Genomic DNA, 6,309 nt, shown 5'->3' on the forward strand with positions numbered 1-6,309 from the left:
AGATTGCAGATCTGATGATTCCGGCTTGCTAGAAGGCATCAGGTGCGCCGCTCACACGCTGCAGCTGGCAGTTAGTGACGCCTTGAAAGGCTCGGGCTGCGGGCACATTGTTGAAGAATACCGTGCGCTTGTTAAGAGACTACGTGTCCAAACTGTTATGTCCCTGATCGGAAAGCTAGGGTTGAAGAAACCAGTGCTTGATTGTCCGACGCGGTGTATGTCTACGCTGCATATGCTCACCAGGCTACTTGAACTAAGAGGCTTCACTGGAGGGTTCCTGTCAAAAGAAGAAAGCTCCAGGTGGACTGAAAACGTATGGGTGGAAGTCGAAATGCTTGCAGTATCGCTTCGCCCGGCAGAAGTGGCGACGAAGACATTGCAAAAGGAACAGCTCACTATAGGAAATTTCTACGGAGCATGGCTAAGGTGTTCCACGGACGCTTCCAAGATATCGTCGCCGTTAGCAAAGGTTCCACGGACGCTTCCAAGATATCGTCGCCGTCCAGTCAATGAAAAAGAGGGAGCGACAACTTCTTGACACGGATGTCTTCTGTGCAGCAGTGTACATGGATCCCCGGTACCGTCTTCTCACCCCTGAGCAAAAGTACCGGGCCACGTTTCATTTGACAAAGACTTGGAGGCACAGCTCTGCGATGCGGGGAAAATTATGCCCTTCCTTCTGAAACTGCGGTGGCTCCAGAAGATCCAGAAGACGCCCTGGAAGTGCTGCTCAAGGAAAGAGAGGTTGAGGCTGGCATGCATTCAAGGTACCAGTAGCCCACTTGATATAGCATGCCTCCTGGAAATCCTAGATATGGAGCCGCGGCTTTCAAGGGACGGTAACGTGTTGCAGTTTTGGGAGGAGAGAAGGGAACGTCATCCAAAACTCTACGCATTAGCGCAAGTAGCCTTGGGAGTGCCTGCGACTCAGGTCAGCGTGGAGCGAGCCTTTTCTGCAGTGAAGTTCATTTTGTCGTCTCAGAGGTGCCGTCTTTCCCCGGATATGCTTGACGACGTCCTGCTTCTTCGGTCAGCTGCCTGACATTGAACTGCGCTTCCACCCATGTGCCCCAGCACAAACTCGTTCGTGCAACACAGTAGTGTGCGCGTTTGCTTTTTATATGTAACACTTTTATAAAATATGCATAGTTTATCTTTTGCTGTCGTCAATTGTTTTTGTAGCATATGAGTACGAACCGGTTTGAACCTTTGTTTTTGTAGCGTGAGCTACACTGGCCGAGGTTGAGCAGTTTCGCGTGGCTGTCAAAGAGCCGTGCTGCGCAAGCGCGAGGGGCAGGGACGTCACACGGCGCTCAGCTGGCGCGCAGGAGATTGGCCGGAGCCGCCGCCGCCACGCGCGCCGTGCCGGTCTGCGCATGCGCGAGGAGCAGTGACGTCACACGGCGCACAGCTGGCGCGCCCTGCCGCCGCCGCGCGCTCCGCCGCTGCACCGCGCGCGCCTCGCCGTTCTGCACTAAGGTTGACTAAGGCCCCTGTATAGTCTGCACATTCCAGAGGAGTGACGTCATAGCCGCGGCAGACGCACTGGCGCCGCCGCGTGCCCAGCTGTGCGCCACCGTTGCGCAGTAGCCAAGTCTGACGCTGCACCGGAGCCGCTTGATAGCGCCTCTCATTTTGTGCGCATAAGCTCACGCTACGTATATCCTGGCAGAGCCGAGCTAAGCCACAGCAATTTTTCATCCCAGAGTTGAACCGGAGCTGAACCGTTTTCCCTGAACCGGAACAAAAAACATTTCGGTTCGACACCCAGGTCAGAATTGGATAAACCATCGACCTGGCGCATTCCACGTATTTGTTGGCATGCCTCTTGTTAAATGAGGCATGCCAAGGAGCTTTGTTTCTCTTGTCTTGCCCCGTTCTCTGGCGCTTTTGCTTTCGTAGCAATGCTTCAACTAGCCCGCCTTTCCATATCGATGGCTAACAATATAAAAACGCTTGGAAATTAACCGGTTCGTGTACAGTCGCGGACGATGTGAAAAAGCTCAGGCGAGTGCGTGGCTCTCAAGGCCTCCATGTGATATCCTGGGCTTTCTCAGATCGCCCGCGACTGTCCCATTTTGTGTTCTCCTTTTCGACAACTCCGCCTTGTCTGATGCGGTCGGCCTGTCACAGCAAGAGATATAGCCAAAAGTGTTCACATCGAAACTGCGAAGCGAACTTCCAGAGCGCTGAACGAAGCGCCCGCCTCTCAAGAGGGAGTCGGGCGTCTTCGAAGTAATTTCTACGATTTTGGGCTTCTCTTGACTGGAAGTAAACAAAATTCCACGTATAGGAGAAGCTGGGCGTTCGACGGTGATGCGCGTTAAGCAGCCAGCGGCGCCTTTTTGCGTGCGAAGCTGTTGCGGCGAAAGCTCGCACGGACGGAACTTTGGTTCTTTGAGCCGTGACATTGAGGGTGACGTTGCATGAAAGCTGGGTTTTTAGCTGTTCTGCACTTTTTACATATCCCAGTAAATAAATTTAACATATTCTAGCTATCAATCACAGTGCACGCTGTCTTCCGACGAGAAACATTCCCGGCTGGGTGTTGTCCCGTCCCGTCTTTACGTATATAACTCTTTCTAAACCTACATCATTACCAACGCGCTCACTAACAAGTATTCCCGGCTTCTACAAAGTGCAACCACTGCACTTGTTCACTTATTTGCCTAATTCACATTGTCGTATGCTCCTTTGATGTCCAAAAATGCCAGCCATAACGGCCTTTGCATTGTTGTTGCTATCTCTATGCACTGTGTGATTACGAATAAGTTATCCTCCAGCCTTCTACAGGGTGCGGCCGTAAAAACTTTCACATTTGGCACGCCTAGCAAAAAACGAATTTCAAACATACATATCTGAAATTGGGCACACGAACGTCGTTTATTCCAAAGTTTTTTGCCTATTTTTTTCAAGCATCAACTCTGGAGTAGCGAATTATTAGAAAGATAACAAAAATGGCAGGCGTGCATTTCCTATGGCCTATACCCGCCCGTTCGCCGCCTGCTATCTAATTCGCGACGCCGCTCCCAGATGGCGTACTGAACGCAAAAACGCGGGAAACGCCGCACGAAAGGCTGGTGTCGGGCGAGATAATCGCGATAAAAAGTGATTTTACCGAAATATGTGAACGATTATGCCCTTTTACTTGAAATTTAGAAACTGACGGACGCCCTCGTTTAATAAAAATATGTTCTAAAGCAGACGAACGTGTGTCTTCATTTGTCGTCTGCTTATCTGTTGACGGGTCCGTTCCCGGTGAAAGCTCAACTTTGGAATCAAGAGTGCCGCTGTTGAGGCATCTTGATTGTTCCTATTTATTGCTTTTGTTGCACTGTCTTCTGCAGTTATTATCAAAATATTTTCCGCGCCGCCCTGCGATGCCGCAATACTCGGCAAGTGAGTGCGCCCAGGCAGTCAAGTGGTACGTGGAGCGGAACTCGGTGGCCACAGCACAACGAAAATTTCGCACTGCATTTCATAAACGCCCGCCTTCACGCCCAACTGTTTTGAGTTGGGCGGATCGTTTTGTGAGTGGAGAAGACTGTAAAAAGAAGAATCCAGTCAGTGAACGTGAGAGCCTACTGAAAAATGAGGAGCTCATTGAAGCGGTGCTTGCTGTCTTCGAGAGCGACCCGCAATTGTCAACAAGACGAGCAGCTGTAAATAAATGATCTCGTCGCATCATGGTGTCTTCTTGCTTGCATGACGATCTGTCAGAAGTTGACTTGAAACAGGTAATTTCAACAATTGTTCATATATTTGGTACAAATCACTTTTTATCGCGATTATCTCGCCCGACACCAGCCTTTCGAGCGGGTTTCCCGAGTTTTTGCGTTCAGTGCGCCACCTGAGAGCGGCGTCGCGAACCAGATAGCAGACGGCGAACGGGCGGGTATAGGCAATACGAAATGCACGTCTGCCATTTTTGTTATCTTTCTAATAATTCGCTACTCCAGAGTTGACGTCTGAAAAAAATAGGCAAAAAACTTTGGAATAAACGACGTTCGTGTGCCCAATTTCAGGTATGTATGTTTGAAATTCGATTTTTGCTAGGCGTGCCAAATGTGAAAGTTTTTACGGCCGCACCCTGTATATCTTCTGAAACAATTTTGGAGATCTCCCAGTATCTGCTTGCCCTCTGCCCATTCTTATCTTTACAATCTGTATAGCTATTCAGTAGTCTACTGATGTTACTGTGATTGGTCGGTACGATGCGATACTGTCTTCGTCTTCCTTGCCCTTATATAATAGTATCATCCGGCTTAGTTTCCAATCATTGGGTACATCGATCCCCTCCCATAATTATTTGGTCAATCACCTGTCTTAGCTACTGTCTTCGTCTTTCTCGCCCTTATATAATAGTATCATCCGGCTTAGTTTCCAATCATTGGGTACATCCCCTCCCATAATTATTTGGTAAATCACCTGTCTTAGCTTCAGTTTGCTTATTTTGCCCAACATTTTAATCAGTCTCATTGGTATGCCATCTGGGCCTGTATCCAGTATTGCCAACTTGGAGTAAAGGAGGGGGGGGGGGGGGGGGGGGGGGGGGGGGGTAGAGCAACATATCATTCAAATTTGTCCCCACCCCTCACACCTTCCGTTTGTTTCCTTACCAAGCTGTCAACCGGGACCCAAGGGATGCAGTACTCTTATCTTCGACATGGTAACCCAGAAGCGGGGGAAAAACGGGACGGACTAGGGAGCCTTCGTGTGCGCTTTGCTTCATGTGCGCTTCATGTGCGAAGCGCACATGAAGGCACCCTAGGACGGACAACACAAAGCTCCAAAGGGTCGCTTCGTCTTGTCTGTCGTTTTTCCTCGCTTTTGGGTTTTGGGAAGGAAACAACCGGAAGGTTGTGGGGCATGGGGGAGTGGAGCTTTGTGTTGTCCATCCCATTTTTCCACAGCTCCTTGCACTCTTGCTTTAGTTTCAATAACTCTTCTCAACTTTACCTTTTCTTATTATTTAGGGTGTTTTACGTATGCCTTGAATTATCTCGAAAAAAGAGCACCGCGGTTAGCGAATGACGTTTTAGCGAACAGCGGTCATTTGAACGAATCAACATTTTAAGGAATACCTGGGGCGCATGCTAAGCCACTCCACCGGCTGCGTTCACGCCGCTTGGCGGCGACAGTCTGCAACGGCTCATGACAAAAATGTTAACCTTGACTCTAGACCAACGTTACTAAACCACTCAGTTGGGAAACTGCCATAGAGACTGCTCTTAAACAGTGTCCCCGATCTGTCCTCGAGCACCGAGCTAATGGCGAACACAAAGCCGCCAGTTCTCCCGCAGCGGCCACTCGACGAACTGCACGTGACGTCTATTTTAGCTTTAATCGGCCATTTTGGCGCCGAAACAGATACAGCGGAAGAGGTTACGGGGTGCCAGCCCCGTCTCCCCAACGGACGCGCCGCGTTTTACAACCGAAGTTAAAATGCACCTAGGTCGGGGACGCGCTACCTGAAAGCACCGCTGAGGCATGGTTGTCTAAAAACCATATTGTGCCGCAAAACCTTTCAAACTAAAAATTTTAAAAACATCACGCGCCCTTCATTTTGTACTAAACTCCAATAAATTTCATACAAACAGTCTTTTCCGTTTTTTTTTTTTTTTTTTTTTAACGCAAAAACAGGCTTTCTGAAAAGCTTTCTGAAAAGACAAATGATAAAGAGTGGCGCTGTTGTCGTATTTAGCTCGGTCTCGGTGGACGCCAGCGGCCCAGGTTTCGACAGCGAGTTTTCCAACCGAGTGTTTTAGTAACGTTGCTCCAGACAAAGCCCTCCGGAAAACGTGTCTTCAGCACGCTGCCCGCCAGCCTCCGCAACGCTTCAAAAACGCGACTTTTCGAGATGCAAGATGGCCGTCCGCTGGCCGCTCACGGAGCGGGGATGCGCGAGTCAGCAATTGTCATAGTGATCAGTGCACAAAACCGACTTGACTAATATGTAAATCTAGCCCAACTTTTTTTTTCTGAGGAAACAAGGAAGAACGCTTGATGTTATAGAACTAGAGTGAGGAACAATCAGATCATGTCTTTTATGGTTTTGCCAATACCAGAGGCATGACGGGAGGTCTCAGACACCCCGTCAAAATTGTTGGGGGGGTCCGAGATCCCTCAAGACCTTTCGGACTTTAAAGGGACACTGACAGGGCATTTATGCTCGCCAAGCTTTATATTTGTACACGACATATGAGAGCCCAACTACCCAGAAAACGGTTAACGGCTCGAAATTCCTTTTCTATCCACCCAAAAACCACCGATTGAGAACTGGCCAGCTTGAGTCGCGCTCACTCTCTT

Source organism: Ixodes scapularis, unplaced genomic scaffold, assembly GCF_016920785.2.
Source record: "Ixodes scapularis isolate PalLabHiFi unplaced genomic scaffold, ASM1692078v2 PGA_scaffold9__187_contigs__length_104089568, whole genome shotgun sequence".
Lineage (NCBI taxonomy): Eukaryota > Metazoa > Arthropoda > Arachnida > Ixodida > Ixodidae > Ixodes > Ixodes scapularis.